Source organism: Sphaeramia orbicularis, chromosome 24, assembly GCF_902148855.1.
Source record: "Sphaeramia orbicularis chromosome 24, fSphaOr1.1, whole genome shotgun sequence".
Classification (NCBI taxonomy): domain Eukaryota; kingdom Metazoa; phylum Chordata; class Actinopteri; order Kurtiformes; family Apogonidae; genus Sphaeramia; species Sphaeramia orbicularis.
In genome coordinates, this window is record NC_043979.1 from 11,404,071 (window position 1) to 11,427,281 (window position 23,211).

Here is a 23,211-nt window from a genome sequence, read left to right on the forward strand (position 1 = left end):
AAGCGTGTGAAGGCAGTTATTGAGAAAGAAGGAGGACATATAGAATAAAAACATTTTCTATAATGTCAATTTTCTTGTGGCAAATAAATTCTCATGACTTTCAATAAACTAATTGGTCATACACTGTCTTTCAATCCCTGCCTCAAAATATTGTAAATTTTGCTTCCTCACCCTGTATATACAGTATGTAATGAATATGAAATATACCACTTGAATGAAATTCTATTATATTATACATTTAACTGCACAAAACATCTGTAGATACACATTTCTCAAGCTTTAAGATAAGGCTACAGATCACATCAACTATTTTACCCATAGTATCCATTCAGGGAAACAATAAGACACAGTCAGCTCTGCTTTAATGTGTTCATTGAATTATGGCAGTACTGTTTTAGAATAAATAATAAAAAGGATTTCATTCAAAACCACATTTCTTCCTTGAAGACGAGGACTCACGGCTATCCCTCAAGGGTTTAATAACATGTCGGAACGTTTTCAATCTTGCAATTTCTGTAGTTTTTTTTTTCTTTGCTTGATGCAGGCCAATAATCCTTATCTAAAAAAACCAGGAATATGTAGAAAGATGCAACACATGAGAAACTAATGAAACCATCAATCGGAGCTAAATACATTTTTTGCAGCTAAAACTTATTAATCATTGCAGTAATTATCGAATGGAAGGATCAGACTATTTGCTGAGTCAACGGGCGCTTTCGCACAGCGTACCCGAGTCTGTGCTGTACTTGGATACGTTCACACCTTTCTTGCAGATGTTGCATTCACAAGCACGTACCACGGCCCGTGCCCAAATACGAGTGGGTGTTACAGGACCGAAACAGTAGGTGGAGATGTGGAAGTAATTCTGTCGCTATCCAACAAATGTGGAAATCAGAAGTAGACAAACCCTTATGTCATCAACTGAGCAACTGTTCTGTTCATTTGTTTACGATGGCGGCGATACTCGTCTATCTCTTAGTCTGTTTGAGGCAAGTGAAGAAGAGCGACCTTTGTTGTCCCTGATATATCACCGAGTGGTTTGGTTGATAAGGTGAGCCCGTGCTGCACGAATCTGAGGCTTTTTCAGGAGACAACAGGAGCGCCGTCTATGGTCTCGTGGTGATTAGGTCATTTCCGTTGTCAGAGTGGTGATTAGGTCACATCTGTTCTCGGGCACAGATCGCTTTCACACTGCAACTGCAGTCCACTCAGTCCGTACCCAGGACTACCTTCTCAGCCAGACTCATGTACAGTACTCAAGCATGGAATGTCTGCTTTCACATTGATAAAATTAAGCAGACTCTGGGGTCTAACGTACTTGGATACAGACTCAGGTACGCAGTGTGAAAGCACCCTAAGGCGCTACCAGAAATGCACTGACTTGTATTGTGCCATAAGGGTTCATGCAGTACATCTGTTATACTGTGCATTAGGGCTGCATGATATTGGAAAAAAATTGCCATTGTGATTTTTTTAACCCTGCGATATATATTACGATATGAAAAAATACTCAGGAGGATATAATAGCTGTATGGTGCCGATGTAAATGGTCAAACAAATTACCTGTGTTACCTCTTGTTGTGGCAACAGTTGCAAGGCACTATCAACACAAAACACGTGTTTCAGTATCCTCTTTCTTGTAGCCGAAATAATTCCAGATAACTGACATTGCTTTTCTTTTTTGGCACCAAGTCTTCATTTTAGGTGATTTTGTCCAGTTCGTTGGTCATTTTTCAATGTTGTTACCAGCAACTCAGTCCAAACTGATTCAGAATGATTATGATTGGTGGATCTCTACGTGGAGTGTGTGTCAGGTACCCTTGAAATTAGATGAGAACACATTAAGTTCGTTTGTCTTCTACATTGCAGGACCTGCAGTGTGACTATTGCGCACACATACAGCGCGATGACGATGCTCAAATGATATATTGTGCAGCTCTACTGTGCATATGAGTTGTATGCAGTATATAAATAAATACACACTAACACATTGGCTTTAGAGTCTGGTTTAGATCAACTCTAAATGTAAAGTGTCATGAGATAACTTTTGTTATGATGTGAGGCTATATAAAAAAAATTGGATTGATTTAATTGTTGATTGATTTAATAGACTACCTTTATTTCCCTCTGAGCCCATCCGGCATCATCAAGTGTTTTGTGACTAATGCGACTCGACGTTTTACCATTTTTTAACAGGAATTAGGAATTTCATCCTGAATTCACCTTTTTATCTTCAAATTTCAGGTGATTCACTGGGCTTCTCTGCAGGAGTTTAAGCATTAAGGCTGTGTCAAGTGGAATTATTTTATGTGCAACATTGTTACAGTTCTATTTTTGTTTTTTGCTGTATTCAAAGCCAAGGCAACGAAATCTCGTTCTTGTGAGCACTGTATGGTGTAAATTTGAATGAAAAATAAAGTCTTAGTCAGCAATTAATCAGGCATAACATTCAACCGCTAAAATGTATTTTTCTGTTCAGGAATGCAGGTAAATTACTATAATTTGACATCTAAATTAAAAAAAAAAACAATAATGTGCTTTACAATTTTTTCTTTTTTTGTTTAGTGAAACAATAAATTCAAAAATTCATGTCTAACAATAATTATTATTTCTCAGCATCAAAAATATAGTCAGTTAAAAGAGCTTCTACGTACTGGTATATTAACTATTACAGAAACATTGGGTGGCGGTATTAATATATTTGTTAATCACTGTATATTTAGCTATTTTTAGCGTAGGTTGATCATTATAACTGGGTCATTTTAAAAGAAGCTCCTGATGTACAGTATAATTTTCTAATAATTTTTATTAAATATTAGTCTATATTTCAGGTTAGAGATTAGTGATTTGTCATGTTTTAATTAGCTGCATTGTGATTGGCTTATCCACAGCTTTTTTCTGGGTTTATCGTCCAATCAAATTCAACCCTTTATCGGGCAAGTGACTATTTTTGGTAATTTCTGCAAACATTAAATAATAATAATAATAATAATAATAATAATAATAATAATAATAATAATAATATAAATAATAAAATAATAAACTTTATTTGTATGGTACCTTTCATACAGAAATTGTAGCCCAAAGTGCTTCACATTGATTGAAAAAATACAATATTAAAATACATTAAGATTTGATTATACATCAAGAAATAAAATGAAATTTGAGAGAAATACAATAAAATAAAAATAAAAATAAAACAGCGCACATTAAAATATTTGATTATGCATAGAATTTTTGAAGTGCAAGAAATAAGATGAAATTTGAAATACAATAAAATAAAAAAATAAAAACAGAAATACAATACAATAAAATAAAATAAAAATAAAAACAGCGCACATTCCTGGTTCCTGAATTGTGACCCCATTTTTATCTCCTTTCAAAGGCTAATGAGAATAAAAATGTTTTTAATTTGGTTTTAAATATATTCAGTGAACTGGCTTCTCTAATCTCTTTTGGAATTGTATTCCATAACTTTGGTGCATAGTTAGTAAAGGCTGCGTCCCCCATTTTCTTTGTAATATTTCTGGGAGTTGCTAGTAACCCTGCGTTTGATGACCTCAGTGTTCTAGTTTGTACATAAATGAATAAATATGGGGCTAATGCCATGCCTCAGTGAGGTGAAGAAGCATGTTGGTTTTTTATAACACTGTAAAAATTCAGTGAGATTTTATAGAAATTTTGAAGCTGTAAATAGTGAATATGAGTGATTTTGGATTTTTGGACATTGTGCTCATTCCTGATGTGATGTTTAAACACTATTCCTTTACTGTCCAGCCTGTGCTTCTCATTCAAAACACTTCAGCAAGGACTTGTTGTTTTGCCATCCACTTTCAAGAGACCGGTCGTTGTCTGGTTTTTAGACAAATAAAGTTTCCTGGGCCAGTACACACCTCTTCTGTTCACCACATTTGGACTCGTATGTCAGATAAGAACCTGCTTGTGCTTTCATTTATTGCTGGCGTTGTTGATGACATGGCTCAGCGAGGATTGTGTTTGCTTGGCAGTATCACTTAAGGTCATATCTAAGTTTGTTATTGGCTGTTTCTCAGTTTGGCCTCGTGCAGTGCTCTTAAACTTTTAAGAGCTTGTTGAGTTAAGAGTTTGTTCTGAGCAGCACTGAGCCTGTTTATATGTTCACCAGTACTCCGATCATTATCTGATTTCTGGAGTTGTCAGATTATTCAAATGACCATGCAAACAGAATAATCTGATATGCTTTATCGGATAACAGCAGTAATCTGATTATGAGAAATCAGATTAACACAGCTGGATTTGTCCCAAGATCAAGACTGTACATACAATGAAATATTATTCGAAGAATGAACAAAGTAAGAATTCCCTATTTAACAACAGTAATGGTGACAAACAGTCTCCACACTTTTTTCAAAGCACCACAATGCAGGAAATCTGAATTCTTAGTTTATTTTTCTGTGTCAAAAACCCAGCATCCATCAACTGAACAGCAGCTGTTTCATTCACAGAATGACAGCGTTAAAATAATGGAAGCATACCAAGCCTGAATAAAATGTAATGACAAAACACTCAAACGTCTTCACCACCCAAAACAAACTCATGAATAAATATGCCTTATTTTTTGTCCTGGTTTTTGGTTCAGTTTGGTTTTGCATGTCATTTTACAGATGTATTCTTTGTGGTTTTAGAAACTAAACTTTATTACTAACGAGTATGCAGACATCACTGCTGCCGGACATGTAAACACCTTCTCCTGGTCTTCCTTCACTCTCACCGCATGCATGAGGGAGGGGGTGTGGGGTGGGTGTTGTCATTTGTGCGGTTTGTCGTATCAAGGTTATAATAGTTTTGGATTCTTCATTATAGTTTAGTTTTATTTAGTTTTGACTTTTTTTTCTCTAATTCAGTTTTTAGAGCAGGTTTGCTAGTTTGTTTGTTTTTTATTAGTTTTTGTTATTTTCTAAATGCTTAGTTTTAGTTTCTTTATATCTTTTATCTTCTTCACCATCATATTCAAATAAATCCCAGACAGGACTCTGCTGCTTTCTCCCAACTTTAGTCTCCATGTTTCCAGTTAGAGTGGGGACGAGAAGATGCCTAAACGACGAGTGACAAGAAGTGACGGACTGTTAAATATCATATGGTGCCAGCAGCTAAAATTGCTTGAGGGAAATAAATTGATTTTATATCAATGCGACACTGACAAAGACGAAAACGAAGGGAATTTTATCCAGAATTTTTATACGTTTTAGTTAGTTTTGTAAACACACAATACAGTTTCAGTTAGTTATCGTTTTTTTTCTTTTAATTATAGTTTTATTTATTTCAGTTAACGACAATGTTTTTACAATTCCAGTTTTCGTCATTTCGTTAGTTTTTGTTAACGATAATAACCTTGGTCTGTATGTAGCCGTTGCTGGGGGACCATGGGAAACAAATCAAGCAACAATAACTGGTTGCTTTGAAATAGATCCCTTTCTACTCTAATCAGTGGCGTGAGCAAATAACTTAACAGGGGTGGTCTCGACCGGTCTTGTCTTAAAATCCCGAGTCTGCACAGTCCAAGACCGAGACAAGACTGAGTAAAAATGCACCCAAGCAGGCCCGGACTGGCTAATCGGGAGGACTGGGACAATTCCCGGTGGGCCGGTATAATATCTGGGCCGCGAGGGCCGGAGTTCACTTTAAATATGTATTTAATATTTTATTTATTTATTTTTTGGGGGCCGGTGTTCAGTCATAGTACTGAGTTGATCACGTAATCTGCAGCCGCTGTTCCTGGGCCCCACCCCCTCTACTAGTAAACTGTTTGTTTTCTTCCTGTTTTTTTTTTTTGTGGACACACCGTGACCTGACGTAACATGTCCTTACATACGGTTAGTAGCTCTGTACTGTAGCTGTGGAGCATATACCATCTGTGCTCTGTAGGCTGTGGATGGTCAGCTGTGTTTACTGTTTGAAACATGGATAATAGAAAGAGCAAAGGTGGTGTGGAGAAGACAAGAATTAAAAAGAGGAAAGCTCTGGAAGCAAACGCAGCCAAATGTGCCAAAATCGGCAACTTTTTCACAAAAACGACCTCCCGGTTGGAAACAACTAATAAGGACGATGAACCGGGTAAACCACCTTTCAAGTTAGTTAATTATCGAGTCAATGAATTGTGTGGCATTGTGACGTGGAACATAACATTATGTAATTTAAATAATAGTATGATACGACGCCCCATAACTGGGAAACTTTGTCTTGTAGCTCCTCAGAGTCAGAAAGCAGATCCAGCAGCAGACACCAGCCATGAGCCCACAAGTCCAGAGTGAGCAGGTAGGACTGCTCATAGAGGGAAGATTATGAATAAATAGGCTACAATGAAGAGTATGGTGTAGGCCTGTTCAATGTGAAAGGTGCTCTGAGATGCTCCAGGATTCAGCACTACATGAATGAAACTGACACCAAGGCTTTGCAAAATAGAAGATCTGTGCTGAGAATTATGACCATTTTTAAAATGTGCTTTAGTGTCAGAAGCAGAGCCAGGAGCCAGTAGTGATGAGGGGATTGTTCCTGTCAGGATGGAAGGAAAAGGTGAGCTGTTGGAACAGACTGTGTGAACAAGCATTAGTTCTACTAAAACCACTTTCTAGACCCAAATGATAGTCCTGACCTATTTTATTTTTTATTATTAAAAGTGAGACAGTAAATACACAAAGCCCACAACTGAAAGGCAATAGCATAAAGTAATATCAAATAAGCCTGCATATTTTGCCAATGTAAATATCTTAATTAGTTCAGTAAGTCAAAATGTCTGTAGATATTATTTTTTATTGTGATCCAGGTGCAGGCGAGTCTAGGGAAACTGGAGGAAGTGTGAAAGGGAGAGCAGAGTCTACTGATGACAGAGGAGCAGCTCAGCAGCACAACCCTGAACCACAAGGCACAAAGGAGACAGATGAAGATGAGTCTGTTGTTAGCTTTAATTGTTTTGCTCACCCTCAGTCACAGGATACACATATTTTTTTCTTATCATCCTCATCAAACCCCTAATATCACTATACCAAAAGTTTTCAATAGCATTGATGGAACAAACCGCAAGTAAGTTATGATGGAAATCTTTTGTTGCAGAGGATAAAAAAATAATAGTTATTAGAAAGTGCAGCAAGCTTTATTTTATTTTTTTTTAATTTTTAATATTTTTATACTTTCATTTCATTTCAAACATTTTAAAGGTTTGAAAAATGTTAACACTTATAAGAACAAAAATATAGATTCTGTTATTGTTGTGTTGTGAGGAATAATAATGTTGGAGATGTCGATGTGCACTCACTTTTGAAATAAATCCACATTGTGAAGCAACCTTTACTTGTGCTGAACTGGAAATATTTTAGAAAATACACTGAATTAGAAGGCTTTGCAGAACAGTGTGTAGACCTAACATGTAAGGTTATAATTGCATGATTTTAATAATAATCGGTCGTGATCTAAAGTGGGCCGGTCTGAGGTATGAAACTCCAGGGCTGAAAATGAGTCTCAGTCCGGCCCTGCACCCAAGACCGGTCTCAAGACCACGACCGATCTTGTACTACCACACTACTTCTAAGTCTTCCTGCATGTATACAGGTTAATCTGATCTATTTCATTCTTTTATGTCTTTACATGTGTAAAGACATTTAAAATAGTAGAGAATGCAAGATACATATTCAAACATGAGCTGAAGACAAAAATGGGAAGTTTGAGTCTACCATCACTACGTACGTACATACTCCAAAAGAAATCTGATAAAGGATTGGAGCGTCTAAAGAAGGATTTATAGGTTATCATATTTCTTAAGTAGACGTAAATGCTTTAGATCTGATTATTACAATTATCCGATTACTCCCAGTTATCAGACTTTTATGCTCATGTAAACAGGCTCAATGGCAGCCATGTTTCCTACAGGGGTAGAGTGTTACAGGTTGCCAAGTTAAATTGTGTGTTTAGTCAGCAAAATGGTACATTTAAGATACTTATTGACACCTATATGTACAATATTCTTTAACGTACTTAATTGTTTCTCACCATATTTTGTCTTTATGTTGTAAAAATGTTTTTGTACTTTCTCGATACTCTGACCTTCTTTAGTGTTTGAGCTTCAACTCATCTTAAAGTTAATTCATTTGGCTCATTGTGGCTTATTTTGTTGCATTTAATTAAAGTGTAAAACACATTCAGAGGTCTCTTTGTAAACACATTATACATGACAGAAAGTGCCTGCTGAGGCTGTGAAAATAAAAGAAGTAAGACGTGGCACTGGAGCATTTTATAGCTTTTCAGCAGTTTCGTCTTCAGGGTATTCCAGGTCAGAAATGGCTTGTTTCTGTAAAAATTTCAAGTGAATTTAAAGTACACTTGTTTGAAAAATCTAAGAAAATATAATGTGATTTGTGAGTGTTTGTGTAAGTAGAGTTTGGTGTGAAGAAAGCAGGCTTTGTGGTGTCAGCAGAAGGTGGTGATATAATAAAATGAGCTTTTTGTTGCTGTTAAATGAAATGTTTCAAAACTAGACTTATTTCTATTATCAGCTGTTATTTTGTGTTCATGGGAATATTCATCTGATGTGTCACTTGAGGTCAATGTTCACTATAGCTGAATTTATTCATTAACTCCTTTCATTCTGAAGTGAGCATGTGTTATTTTTGCTAAATTTAGGACCTTTTTCTAAACTTTGCCAATGTAGGAACATTTTCTAATGTAAAACTTCAATACCTACAAAGAAGCTTTACTTCACTTGATCTCTCACCCAACTTGTGTTGTAGTCCTTGAGATCAGTCCAGGTCTCAACACCACTTTGTAGAGGTCTAGGCCAAGGGTGTCAAACATATGGCCTGTGGGCCAAAACCAGCCCGCCAAAAGTTCCAATCCAGCCTATATTAAAACATATCATAATAACATATACATAATGTCAACTCCAATTTTTTCTCTTTGTTTTAGTGTAAAAAAGTAAAATGACATAAAAAATGTTTACATTTACAAACTATCCTTTCACAAAAAAATTGAGTAATTTGAACAAATATGAACAACCTGAAATGTCTCAAGAAAAATAAGTGTAATTTTAACAATATTCTGCCTGTTACTAAATGCTTTGTGTATTTGAAGATCCACTGGGATCTGTGAGCTGTAATGTACATGTGTAAATAATAAGCAGATAAAGCATAATGTTGTTAAAATTGCACTTAATTTTTTAAAGAAATTTCAATTTGTTCATAGTTGTTTATGTAACTCACATTTTTTTTAACCCTTTAAACCCTAAGCCTAAAATGGACTTTTTTCTTATTTTGATTATAAAAAGGTTAGAAAATATGCTGTGAGTGAGTCCTTTTGACCATTTTTCCAGAGGACTTTCAAAATCTACCAGTGATTTACAATTTAGTGCATGTTATAATTCTGCTAAAACGACTTCTCCAGCTTCTAGTACAGGAGTGAGCGAAATTACCATAATGACCCAATAAAGCCGATAAAGTGCAACGTCTCAGGTTTCAGAAACCGTTGGAATTTTTCCAGCTGCACAAACAGTGAAAGAGTTACAGCCATTCAATGTGTGTCAGCGATGACACGTTAGGTTTTAAAGAGTTAAAGGATAATTTGTAGATGTAAACATTTTTATTTTGTCATTTTACATTTTTCACTCTAAAATATGGAGAAAAGCTTGGAGTTCACATTATTTATATGTTGTTATAGTATTATTTTACTGGTCCGGCCCACTTCTGATCATGTTGGGCTGAATGTGGCTCCTGCACTAAAATGAGTTTGACCCCTCTGGTCTAATGTGTGTCCTCACGGTCTTTCTTGCTTACGAAAGTTCATAACTGAGTGAAATGACCTAGAAAATGTAAGTGTCAGCTATGATAAGAGCTGTCTGATTCCTATAAATGGAAAAGAAAGAAGGTCCAATGCTTCCAATCTTTATGAAAGGAGAAAACACAATGCTGTAACATGACGGACAGGATGCACATTTTAATCGTATGCCACAATGTTTAACATGATGATATGTTTTGTACTTTAAACACTTAGTGTTGAGTTAGCTATTCACAACCTAGACTTATATTATTCATTAATTTTCATCTCCTTCAGTCAGTGTCTTAATAAAACTAAACTGTAAGCAGTGAACTGTTAAGTGTATTTGTGGGTTAAAATGTCATAAATGTAGAAAGATGATGTTTAACCCATAAAGAGCCAAACATCTGCTGTTGACCAAAAGCATCTAATGATCTAAACTGTTTAATACCTGTTCATCCACTAATCCTATCAAAACATGTAAATAATTGGTGTAAAATGCTGTTTGTCATCTTTTCATGGTCATCAGACATGACCCACTTGGACGTTCAGAGGCTCTGTAGTGAACATGGAAACACTGTCATCTTCTACAACATTGATTCACCAGTAAAACCCATTGAGTTGGATCAATGATAGTGGATGGAGACACTTGTTTTTATGTTCAGTAATTGATATCTTTGCAGTAATAATCAGTTTTTCATCAGTTTTCTCTGGCTCTGATATAATAAACTTCAACTTTAATCTGAGCTTTCATGAATTTCTACCTGATCGGTAAATTAAATATAAGTAAATACTTGATTTTCACTGACAATTCGCAACATGCAGAGGATAATATTAAATAAATGATGATAAATCACTTAACCCATAAAGACCCAAACCTCCACCAGTGACTAAAAGCATCTACCGATGTAAAATGTTTAATACCTGTTGATCCACTAATCCTATCAATACATGTAACTCATTGGTGTAAAATACAGTTTGTTATCTTTTCATAGTCATCAGATATGACCCATTTGTACATTCAGAGGCTCCGTAGTGACCGTGGAAACAACGTCATCTTCTACAACATTGATTCACCAGTAAAACCCGTGGAGTTGGATCAATAACAATGGATGCAGACACTTGTTTTTATGTTCAGTCATTAATATCTTTGTTGAAAAAGTCAGTTTTTCTTGAGTTTTCTCTGTTTCCGATATAATAAACTTCAACTTTAATCTGAGCTTTTATGAACATCTACTTGATCAGTCAATTAAATATAAGTAAATATTTGATTTTCGCTGACAATTCGCAACATACAGAGGATAATATTACAATAAATGATGATAAATCCCTTAACCTATACAGACCCAAACCTCCACCAGTGACTAAAAGCATCTACTAGTTCGGTAAATGACAGTAGAGGGAGACACTTTTTCTTGAGTTTTCTCTGTTTCTGATCTAACAGCCTTCAATTTTAATGTGAGCTTTTATGAACATCTGCATGATCAGTAAATTAAATATAGGAAAATACCTGATTTTCATTAAATCCCCCAAAATGCAGAGGATAATATATAATAAATGGTGATGAATCACTTAAAAAAAGTTATAGAGAAAAAAAAAATATTTTGAAACTGCCACAAAAGTAGCACTGGGTCTGTATGGGTTAATTCACCAAGTAAATGTAAGAATGACCACATGTAGGCTGGTGGATTTCATTCATTCATTCATTCATCATCTGAACCCGCTTTATCTTCACTAGGGTCACTGGAGCCTATCCCAGCTACTTATAGGCGAAGGCGGGGTACACCCTGGACATGTCGCCAGTTCATCGCAGGGTCGATATATAGAGACGAACAACCACTCACTTTCACATTCACACACCTATGGGCAATTTAGATTAACCGATTAACCTATCAGCATATCATACCCGAAGAGAACCCACGCAGACACAGGGAGAACATGCAAACTCCACACAGAAAGGTCCCACACCCATTGACTGGTGTTGGAATCGAACCCAGGTGAGGCACGAGTGCTATCCACTGCACCACCGTGTCACCCTGCAAGTAGATTTATAGACAGAATTTATAACTGAATGCTTATTTTGCATAGTTTTAGTATTTTAATGCTATTGTGCTGATTCAGGATCCATACTGACAAATAGGTGTGGAAAGGAGGATGCATGTGACTGACTGCTAGTGTAGTTATAGCCTTTATTACTCCTTTTTCTATTCCAAACTTGGTGATAAATTTCCAGTTTTACTGCAGTGCTCATTTTTATGTACTGCATTAAAACACATGGTCCATCTTCATGGTATTGTAGTTTCACTGCTGCCGACCCACGTTACATCTACCTAATGCAATTACCGTCCGATTCTCATCACTGCAGTGTTTTTCCCTCAGTTCTTATGAATTCTTGCCATCCTTCTTAAAACTCATGAAGGAAAAGTGTCTGGGAAAAGAGGATAGGATGTCATTTTTTGGATCTGTTTGGACACACACCTCTGTCTTGTCTCGGCCTCGGGTGCATTATTACAGCTGAAGGGATGTCAATAAATTTCTGTTGCATTTCCTGATTGTTATTTGATAGCACCATTACTGTTGCTTGGAAAAAAATCTGTAAATATCTCTTTTAGCTGTGAAACTTTTTTGCTTGAATTAGTTGTTTGCAGGCTCCCTCATTCTGCTACTCATTGGCAAAGGGAAGCATGCCACCTCTCACATCATCTCAGTATTGAATATTTGGAAAAAGCAGGTTGCTCTAATGCCTGTGTTGTGTTTCTAATCAGTCCTCGTCTTTTCTTGGTGTTGAGACACTGCGGCCTTGGCCATGACTTGGTCTTAATTCATCTGGTCTTCACTACAACACTGCACTTAAGACTATATTAACATAAAAACTAGAGTGTTTACATCAGTATTGTTATGTTGTATAAATGAAAGAAAAAAAATACCATTGTGTTGCAGACTGAGAGGACTGGGGTTGATTCATTAGTTCAGTGTCCTCTAGCTCTGGTAGCTGAGAATTATTTCTTTGACAGCGTCTCACAATTGGGCATGATGTCAGAACACTGTGTATTGTTTCATGATTTTGAGACTTATTTTTATACTTGGTGATTTTTCTTTTAGCCATTCAGAATTGCTAGGGTAGCTATTAACACATTTTTCTGTGTTATTGGATGGATTCAGATGACATTTGTATGACTTAATATGGGCTGAGAGAGACTAAGAACCCAAGGCCATATTGACTAGTCCTTACTACTGAATAAATAGTTTTTTGTTCTTGAGGGCAAAACATACAGCATAAACATGCTTTACTGTATAATAAAGTGACCAATTATGTCGCTTTGTACCAGGGACAGTGAAAGACAATATTACAGAAATAGCATCTCTGATGTAACAAATGTAACAAAACACAGGGTGATTATCATATATCACAGTAAACAAACCAATGGAACATATCTCATTACAGCGCCGCTGTCACCACAGTATGGCTCTCTGCCTTGGTGCAGAGCATTAAGCAAATGTAAATTGGTTTAGTCAGAGCAGACAGGAGACAACTTTTTCACTTCATTTTCTAAATCCACACATACAGAGGTTTTTGGAGACACTGCACGATGTCAATATTTCATAATGACAGCGGCAGCAGCTACTATCAACCGCCTCTAAGCTTTTTGTACCATTTTTCCTGTCATCCAATCCATCATTACATGTCACTTTATGAAGTTCAGCAAAAGAAAGAGCTCTTTTTTCCTCCTTGCAGATCATCAATCGACATTATGCAAGTTCCCAGTTTAGCTGAAACTGCCCAAATCTCGTCGCCGTTGTTGTCTGGATGCAGAAATCCTGTGCATTTTATTAAGAAAATAGGCACCTTTCAAAAACAGCACCTTGTAACCTTTGCACTGCAATTGCACTAAATTCTTTTGAGATGCTGCCTTAATGGCAAAGCAGACCGCATAATCAACCACAGGTTGACATTTAAAATGTGAAAATTGCAAATTGGAGTTCTGTGCGTTTCCAGTGGGTAAGTGGTGGAAGTGATGTTTGCTGGAGCAAGCATCTGGTGAGAAATTATCTAAAGCTGCAGCCCTGAAGCAGGACGCTTAAAGTGGATGCCCCTTCTTTTAAATGGGGGCATTTTAGCTTTTTTTTTGTTTTTGTGACAGAGACAGAATAGACAGTTCAATCTCTCTTCATAGTAATCTTAAATGATGCGGCTTTATGGATTAGAAATGTTCTGTTTGCGGATTTCTATGCAATGCAGATTTGTACTTACAAATTACAGGACACAAGGGGATATAGCTGGTTTGATTAAGAGTGTTACTCTGAGTAATACTCACACATACACAAAAACAAACCAACCTGAAATCCCCTTCACACGCACAGTCTCCACTCTGCTGCGCCTCACTACACAGTGCAGCGCTGTGGTTCAACAACTCCCTCTGTGGGGAGCCAGGGAGGCTGCCTCAGCCCAGCCAACCATTGGAAACTCATTATTACAGTACTAAGTGATGGATCATTTCCAAATGATCTCCACGTACACCTCAACAATTAAGCCACCAGCAAGGCAATTACAGATCGGCAATATAGCAGTGGGACAATGATATATTGCTGGGCTTTAACCTTTGGGCTAGCGGACAGATTACACTTATTAAGCCGCTGTGTTATTGGACCAATAAAAATCGTTGTGCAGCCGTATCAGCCCCCATAACTGCAGAGTGGACATTCTTCTTGCTTGAGGACAGCGCTGGTAGAGATGTTAGTGAAAGTGCTACAACAAAAATCTGTCTCTTTATGCCTTTGTGCTGGTGATAACCAGGGCTGTAGGCATTGTTGTTGTGATATATGCTGTGTCTGTCTGTTTGGCAATCCATCTACTTGGGAACACAATGACACAATTTCTTTTTCATTTCTTCTTTTTAAATTGTGCCCAGTGTTCACTTGGACTCAAGGATGGAATGAAAGTTGATTGAGGTCATAGGTCAAGGTCACTGTGGTGGCACAAAAGACATTACTAACCATATCCCAAGAATTCATGCACCAGTTCTGAAAGAAATATCTGAAGAATACCATGCAGAATTAACTTGGACTCAACATGACCCCTAGCCTGTGTATAAGAGGTGGATGGAGGCCATGGCATTGGTCTTTGAACTGTAGTTTTGAAGTCAGGAGTTTGTGTTTTTGGTCATTTTGGCAATTTAGTCTATGGACATAGAATGGTTTGATCCCTGACCCCACATGTCTTTGAACAAAACCCTGAACCACAAATTGCTCTCAGTGACTGTTTAATGCATATGTGAATGGATGACTGTGACACATTTTAAAGTGCTTTGAATCCCCACGGAAAAGCTCTGTAAAAGTGGAAGTCCATTTACCATGTGGGTTCCTTGGTGCCTGAAATGACCATATTTCAACAACAGGGCTGAGGTGGGGATTATGGGGGGAGATATGTGAGCTTCCACTAAACCATTTTACTGACATAGTAAAATGCTAAACTTAATCAAATATTTGCGTAAGACACTTAATTCATCTGGTCTTGTTGGTTTTATACACTAACCACACAGACAGTTGAGCTTTGTGTCAGTGAACTTTCAATATCACTTTTCCTTCAACACCAAATACGTCAGATATTAAAGCCTTCTGTTAACCCTGAGAGCATGTAAATGGTGGGATTGGTTAACCCTTTATAGGGCACTCATTGAAAAATGCTGAAATTAAAAATTTCAACCTTAGTGTGTTATTGGACATCGTCATCTGCCTCCTCATTGGTTGGCATGACAACAGTTTACCTCCTCTTGTCATGAAACATCTGAGCAGCACTTGCTAAAAAGTAAACACATGCAATAAAACAGCTGTTAACAGTTCATAAACTGACAAAAATCACTCATATTCACTATTTACAAGTTAGTTTCAAAATGTCTATAATATCTCTCTGAATCACTGTATCGTATTATAAAAACCAACATGCTTCTTGACCTCACTGAGGCATGGGATCAACCCCATATTTTATGTTTGGGGAAATTACCAAAAATAATCACTTGCCCAATAAAGGGTTAAAGATGAACAACCATAACACTCAAATGATCAAAATAAAAACAATGACATCATAATGAGTCCTGGGGAAGAAAAAAAAGTAAGTAAGTAAAGTTTATTTATATAGCACTTTTCACAGAAAGAATTCACAAAGTGCTTTACAATCAAATCAGGAAAAGTAGGCACACAGCTGCATACACAGGCATAAAAATATAAAAACAAATTGTCATAAAACTCACAGTTAACTAAAAGCCTGTCTACAAAACAAGGTCTTCAGCAGCATTTTTTTTAGACTCGACAGAATTTAAAATGTGAAGTGACAGCGGAAATGCATTCCATAGTCTGGGGGCCACTGTTTGAAAGGCTCGATCCCTTCTAGTTTTGAAGTGGGTGTGGGGGATGACCAGTAGACACTGACTTGAAGATCTGAGAGCACGTGTACTGTAATGCAATTGTAGCAACTGTAAATGTAAACAGGGGCTTGACCATTTAAAGTTCTACAAGTGAGAACAAAATTTTTTAAAATTAATCCTAAAATGAAGCCCCACGATGAATGTCCAGGGTGAACCCTACCTTCACCTAATGGTAGCTGGGATGGGCTCCAGCACCCCCGAGACCTTATTGAGGACAAAGCGGTTCAGAAGATGAATGAATAAATAAGTCCTAAAATGAACTAATGGGAGCCAGCGTAGTTCTGCTAAAACCACTGTGATGTGTGCTCTTAAAAGTCTTGCAGCGGAGTTTTGAACAGCCTGAAAGCAATGAAGATCTTTCTTGCTCAGACAAGTAAAAAAGCTGTTACAGTAGTCTACAATTTTGCGGAGCAATACTCAAAGTCTCAATCATATCTGAGTTAAGTTGAAGAAAATGATCACTTAACCACTGTTTGATGGAAGTCAGACAGCTGGTTAAGGAGGACAATTTATATAACTTTGAGTCCTTGAAGGAGTAATACAACTGGATATCATCTGCATATAGATGATAATAATAATGGATTGGACTTCTATAGTGCTTTTGAAGACACCCAAAGCGCTTTACATTATTGTTCCATCTACATTGTGAACTACATTTGTAGCCACAGCTGCTACAAATATAGCTGACAGAAGCACAGCTGCCAAACGGCCCCTCCGATCACCACCGAACATTCATACTCATTCATACACCAGTGTGAGTGACACTGGAGGCAAGGTGGGTGAAGTGTCTTACCCAAGGACACGGCAGCACATGACTAGGACAGAGACCGATTCAAATCACCAACCCATTATTAAACGACCGACACTACCACCTGAGCCACACCTGTGTAAGTGATAAGAAACATTTTGAAATTACCAGTCCCAGAGGAAGAATGTTCAAATCAGCCCACCCCCCACCGCCTGCTCACCACCAAAATTTAATCATTTGTTCCTTGTGCCTGTATCAACATTTCCTCATTTCCTCAACATTTCATCCAAATCCTTCCATAACTTTTTGAGTTATCTTGCTAACGGACAAACAAACAAATAGACAAACAAACAGACAAACCCAAATGAAAACATAACCCCCGCCGTTCCTTGGTGGAGGTAATAAAAACAGAATTGGCTCTAAAATGTAGCCCTGCGGTACCCCACAGGTAAGGTTCAGAGAAAATCTGAAACACATAAAAAAACCTTTACTATAGGCCAGGCTTTTTTTTTTAGCCAGCATCTAGTGGCTGTCTGTGATGCAGCTCTTGAAGGCAGTAATCCCTTGACTGTGCCCTTTTGGCCTTTGACAAGGATTGAATGAAAATGTGGAGGTCAGAGGTCAAAAATTACTTTGGAAAAAACATTTTGGTCATAACTCAAGAAGGCACTCGCTGATTATGAAAAAAAAAAAAAAAAAATAGGACCAATTGCCCTGTAGCTTACCAGCCAAATTAAAAGCTTTGGAAAATGTATCCAGATGCCATTTATTATCACCCAGTTCTGTGTATTTATTATATTACAGAAATTGCCCGTGTTTTGGTCATATTCCAATCAGATCTATAAAAAAATTCAAATTTCAACTTGATATCATTGATACTTACTGATTTATTGGATCAATCCACTTCCTATCTCTTAAAATGGGAAAATTTTTCAAAGTCGCACCAAATCCAGAATCAGATCTGGATTGAAATAATTTCAATACCTTGTGTTGACATCATCATAAAGAAGCTATATACTAAGTTTGAAGTCAATCAGAACTGGAGTTTCGGAGAAGAAGACGATTGAAATTTTTCCCCCATAAGAGCTCATGTTAAATTTTGCGTAAGTTCCCGGATCCAGAAGAAGATCCTGATCAGCATGTGGCCAACTTCGTTTTGGTCATCTCCCCATCAGGGCTGGACTGTAGAAATTTACACTGGATATCATTTATATTTACTAAGTTATTGCATCAATCTCTTATAATGGGGAAATTTTTCAAAGCCGTACCAAATCCAGAATCAGATCCGGATCCAAATAATTTCACTAACTTTTTTTGACATCATCATAAAGAAGCTGTATACCAAGTTTGAAGTCAATTGGAATTGTAGTTTCGGAGAAGAAGATGATTGAAAGTTTTGTAACGGATGACAGACGCCGCCGCCGGACGCCGCATGATGACAATAGCTTACAGTCTGTCAGCCGGTAAGCTAAAAATACCCACGCTTTTCAAGCACCCACACTCTCACACGGTACACATTTACATGATAAACACATACACTTTTTAAACTAAATTCCTTTATAACCTATTTTTCTCAGCCAGAGATGGATGTAGACTACAACATGACTTGGATTGCAGAAGCAGGACAGTAACTCTAGTTCTACATATCAGGGATTTTACCTGCATATCAGAACAAATGAAATCCCATAATTCACAATCATTTGTTTTCTGGTTTTAATTTCTGTACTGGAACTGAACCAGGGGAAATGTTTTCTTATCCTTTTCCTGGAAACCTGTGGTCTTCCAAACAATTATAAGCCACATCCGTGGTAGTTTTCCACTGCAGCAAACATCAGCTTCCAAAAAAACTAACAGACAGTACATCAGCTCTGACAGATATCTAACTTGTAGCCCAGCTCACATACAGCAATCAGCCAAACTCAGAGTGACAGGAGGATGGGAGAGACATCATTTTAAATTGGGTGGATGAACACTGAATCCTCAAAAAAAAAAAAAAAAAAAAAAAAAAAACTAAAGAAACCACTAACAAAACAGTGAGGGTGATTTATACACTGATGAAAAAATGAAGTGGAACAGATTGAAAGAGAATAGAAAGAAATACAACTGACAAGTTTCTCCAAAGTAATGAGGACAGATTAATTCAAATCCACGTGCTACCGTGAAGGCCTTTAATTAACTGGCTGTATAGAAGCGAAGTTATGACTTTGACAGCAGCTCCTTTTTATTTCTTTGCTACAGCCCTCCTCCTCTTTTTCCTCCCCATACTGATTTTTCATTAAAAACACCCACATATGCACTGTTACATGAAACATCTAGGAATATATAAAGAATGTAATATTGGAAATATCAAGGGAACAGGTTGAAATGTCAGTTCTTCATGCTTAAAAAAAAACGTGCTTGTTCTTAGTTGCATCACTTCTACAAAGCTTGTTACTCTTAGATAGCATTCAGGGTTATGAGAAATTCTTCAGAGCCAATAAAGAGCTGTAATTATTAAATGCAAAGGCTGCTCATTTAAGGACGAATATCTGCATTTGCATAGATTAAGTAAGTGCAGCTTTGATGTAGACTTGCATATGTTTCCTACCTTTTAGGCGGCTGCATATATGAAAAAAAAAACAAAACAAAACTAGAAGCACTCGGAGAGCGCAGACCTCTGCCAAGGCTGATCAGTGGCCCCCCCTGTGGGCCCCCCCCCCCCACGCCAAGGAGGTTATGTTTTTGCCAGGGTTTGTTTGTTTGTTTGTTTGTCTGTCTGTCTGTCTGTCTGTTTGTCTGTCTGTCTGTTTGTCTGTCTGTCTGTTTGTCTGTCCATTAGTGTGCAACATAACTCAAAAAGTTATGGAAAGATTTTGATGAAATTTTCAGGGTTTGTTGGAAATGGGCCCCCCTGTGGGCCCCCCCACCCCCGATCACCACCAAAATTTAATCATTTCTTCCTTATCCCATTTCCAACAAACCCTGAAAATTTCATCAAAATCTGTCCATAACATTTTGAGTTATGTTGCACACTAATGGACAGACAAACAAACAAACAAACAGACAAACAAACCCTGGCAAAAACATAACCTCCTTGGCGGAGGTAAAAAACACCTAAACCTAAAAAAAATTCTGACAAAAATTTCTCAGCTGTTTTTTGTAGTATTAGGTGTCCTTAAAACAAGTTTACCAAAGTTTGACCACTAGAAAGGTGTAATTTTCAAGATAGCATCCAAAAGGAGCAGGAAGCCCTTAAAATATCCTAACTCTTTCATTATTTAACCTAACCAAGTAATATTGGTGTCTAACCCCATGTTGTCTGAGTCTATGAATCCACTGGAACTGACATGATTACATACTAATGGAACACATGATTTTGTGGATTACTGTAAGGTTTTATCTTTGTTTGGGGTGAACCAGAGATGTAAACAATTTAGCATATGTCATGTAACTCCTACTCAGTAAGTGTTTTTAGACTCATACCCTGTTTTTTTTTTTTTTTTTTTTTTGCTAAAACACAGACTTGACATTCAGTGTAAAAGTTACTGCACCCAAAAGTAACTTCAATTGGAGTTGTATAACTTTGATCATAAACAACTCTGAAGTAGCCCGAACAGAGGCCTGTGTGTGAACCCTTTAAAATGGTCACTCATTTCAATTTGAAAAAGGTAATACATATGTAATGCATCCTCTATAGATGTTTTGGAGTATAAAGTTGGTATTATACTTAACCCAACAAAACTAAATTCACAATTTTCAGCAATTCAAAAGATGGTGGAGAAGCATACTGACATTTGATATTATATATGTATTTCATTGAAATGTTGATGGCAGCACAGTGCATACCATTTTGCTGAAATGAAATTCATCCTTGACTATTTAAATCACCCCCCATCCCAACTCTCCTCCCTGGGAAATCATTTGTTACCCTAGAATGTCTGCCTTTAACTGAGTCCTCAACCAAATTCCACTGCCAAAGAGTTTACTTCCAGATCATGGTGTGGATTGGAAAGGAAGGTGACATGAACACAGTGGATTGGGGATGGAAACTGGTGGACAACTAGTTCCTGCCAGTTATGACCAGTAAGACTGCTGCCCCAGAAAGCCTCCTGCACATAGTCCACTGTAATTGCACAATGTGTGAGAATCACTATAATCAACCTCTATGGGAAGAAGAGTGCAACGACTAATGGTAAATCTAGTGAAGGTCACAGTGCAAAAAGTATATATTTTAAAAAAACAAAACAAAACAAAACAGAAAAAGAAGAACCAACTGAAGAAAACAGAAAAAAGATATGTAAGAAGGACGGTATTAAAATAAAATAAAAAAATGCACAAAAAAGCAAACCACATTATAAAAAAATATTAAAATATACCGTATATAAAAAAATAAAAAATAAAACAAAAAACTAAAAGGGGTTAGTGGTACTGAGCCTTCACATGGCAGCCCTGTTTTGACTAATTTTACAGTACCACACAGTTGTAATGATTTTATTCTTTATTGGAATCAAAAGAATGGTTATGAACCACAGAAACCACCAACACTAGGCAAAATGATACGAGAAAGGAGAAAACTGCAATTACTTAAGGGAAATTCTACTTATTTTTCACATAAATATGCTTGTAACCAATTGCTTTACTATATAATTATACTTTTAATCACTCATCTATCATGCAAATATGCTAATTAAAATATTACATGGCCAAAACATGTATCAGCCACAGGTATTCCTGGTCTAAGAGGAATACAAAGGAGTAATGGTCATTTTAAGGACCTGACGGCCGCCATTTTGATTTGATTTGATTTTAGTATGTCTTTAAGTACATCTGATACTATTGTAAACCTTTTGTTAAATTTTTTGGGAGGTAAAACCATATTTGCAGCCGACTATTTTGGCTCTTACACGTAGTATGTTTCTATATGAAATGTTATGCTAGAAATGTCCAGATGATACGGTGGAGTTGGAGTGCCAGTGATGAGTGGTAGGCAACAGTGGTGAGAATGGGATGAAGGGGCTGAGATGGAGAACAGGTGAAGAGGCGTCTGACTCATGCCACATGTTGTCGTGACTTTCTTCTACTTCTGACAACCACCTCCACTCATATAGGACGAGGAAGAGGACATACAGCTCTTAAATGGCCTAGTTTGGAATTTTTTTTTTACGTTCCCATCCCTCTTCTCAAAGTGTAGCTCCTTGAGTCCTCACTAAAAAGACTCCAACCAGCCTCCTCGGTCCTCTGTTCTTCATCCTATATTCAAGAATGAAGTGCATCTATGGTAGTATTATTTAAAACTGCAGAGTTAACGTTAGAAAAATCCATCTCTTTAGGGTTAGGGTTTGAAAACACATTGTCCTTCCACAGCTCTCTCCTCTCAGACTGAATGAAAAGACTAAGTATGAATATAAATTAGCTAATGCTGTTTCATGCTTCATGATGACAAGGTAAAGCAATAAAAACACCCAAAAATAGCAAGACTGATTTGTTCACTTTTAGGTGGCTTAAATATAGCTAGCCTCATAGTATATTTCCCTAAGTCATACACAAATGGAGAAAAGTATTGGGACACTGCCTGGAACAACCTACAAAAGGACATTAAACTAAAGGAACTGGTCACTTTTCATACATTCAAAGTCATTTTAAATCAATGGGAAAAGGACAAATGTGGATGTAGATGTTTTTCCAGTTGACTGAATTGGGTTTGGCTTTGAGATGCTTTTAAGGAACATTGTTGTTATACTTTTAGTACCTTTTATATGTATGTTTTTATCATTTTTTTTTTTTTTAAACTTCTTTTTATTTAGATTTCACATGTGTAGCCATACAGTGCATTGTAACAAATCATTATATAACAGAAATATATATATATATATATATATATATATATATATATATATATATATATATATATGTAGACACTTCAGTCTTAATGGGGGTAGTAGTCCATGGTTGTTTCAAGTCCTAGGCCACAGGGACCGGAATATTCAGGAGAGGTCAACATCAGCCATTAAAATACAACATGGTAGAACCTTGACATTCTTTCAGAATCTGAGATGGAACAAAATAGAAATCTACAACAGCAACAACAATAAAAAGCAACAACACTTACATCAAATTAAAATGTGACTTAATGTGGGTCCAATTGTTCATAAATATTTCTCTTTTCATTTGTTACACTGCAGTGGTATATTCCATGTTATACACATCCTGAATTCTATCCCTCCATTGGACTATTGTGGGGGGTTGTGGCTTTAACCAGGAGGCTGTTATTACTTTGTTTGCAAT

General features: G+C 36.9%; 1 long non-coding RNA gene across 1 annotated transcript; it reads right to left on the reverse strand.

The window, feature by feature from the left end:
• Positions 1-1,619: 1,619 nt before the first annotated feature.
• On the reverse strand, positions 1,620-22,626 carry LOC115415292 (uncharacterized). Its single transcript, XR_003934790.1, has 3 exons — positions 22,506-22,626; positions 13,668-13,673; positions 1,620-1,630 (listed from the first exon to the last, which is right to left on the reverse strand). It is a non-coding gene; the product is annotated as an uncharacterized LOC115415292 (long non-coding RNA).
• Positions 22,627-23,211: the final 585 nt, after the last annotated feature.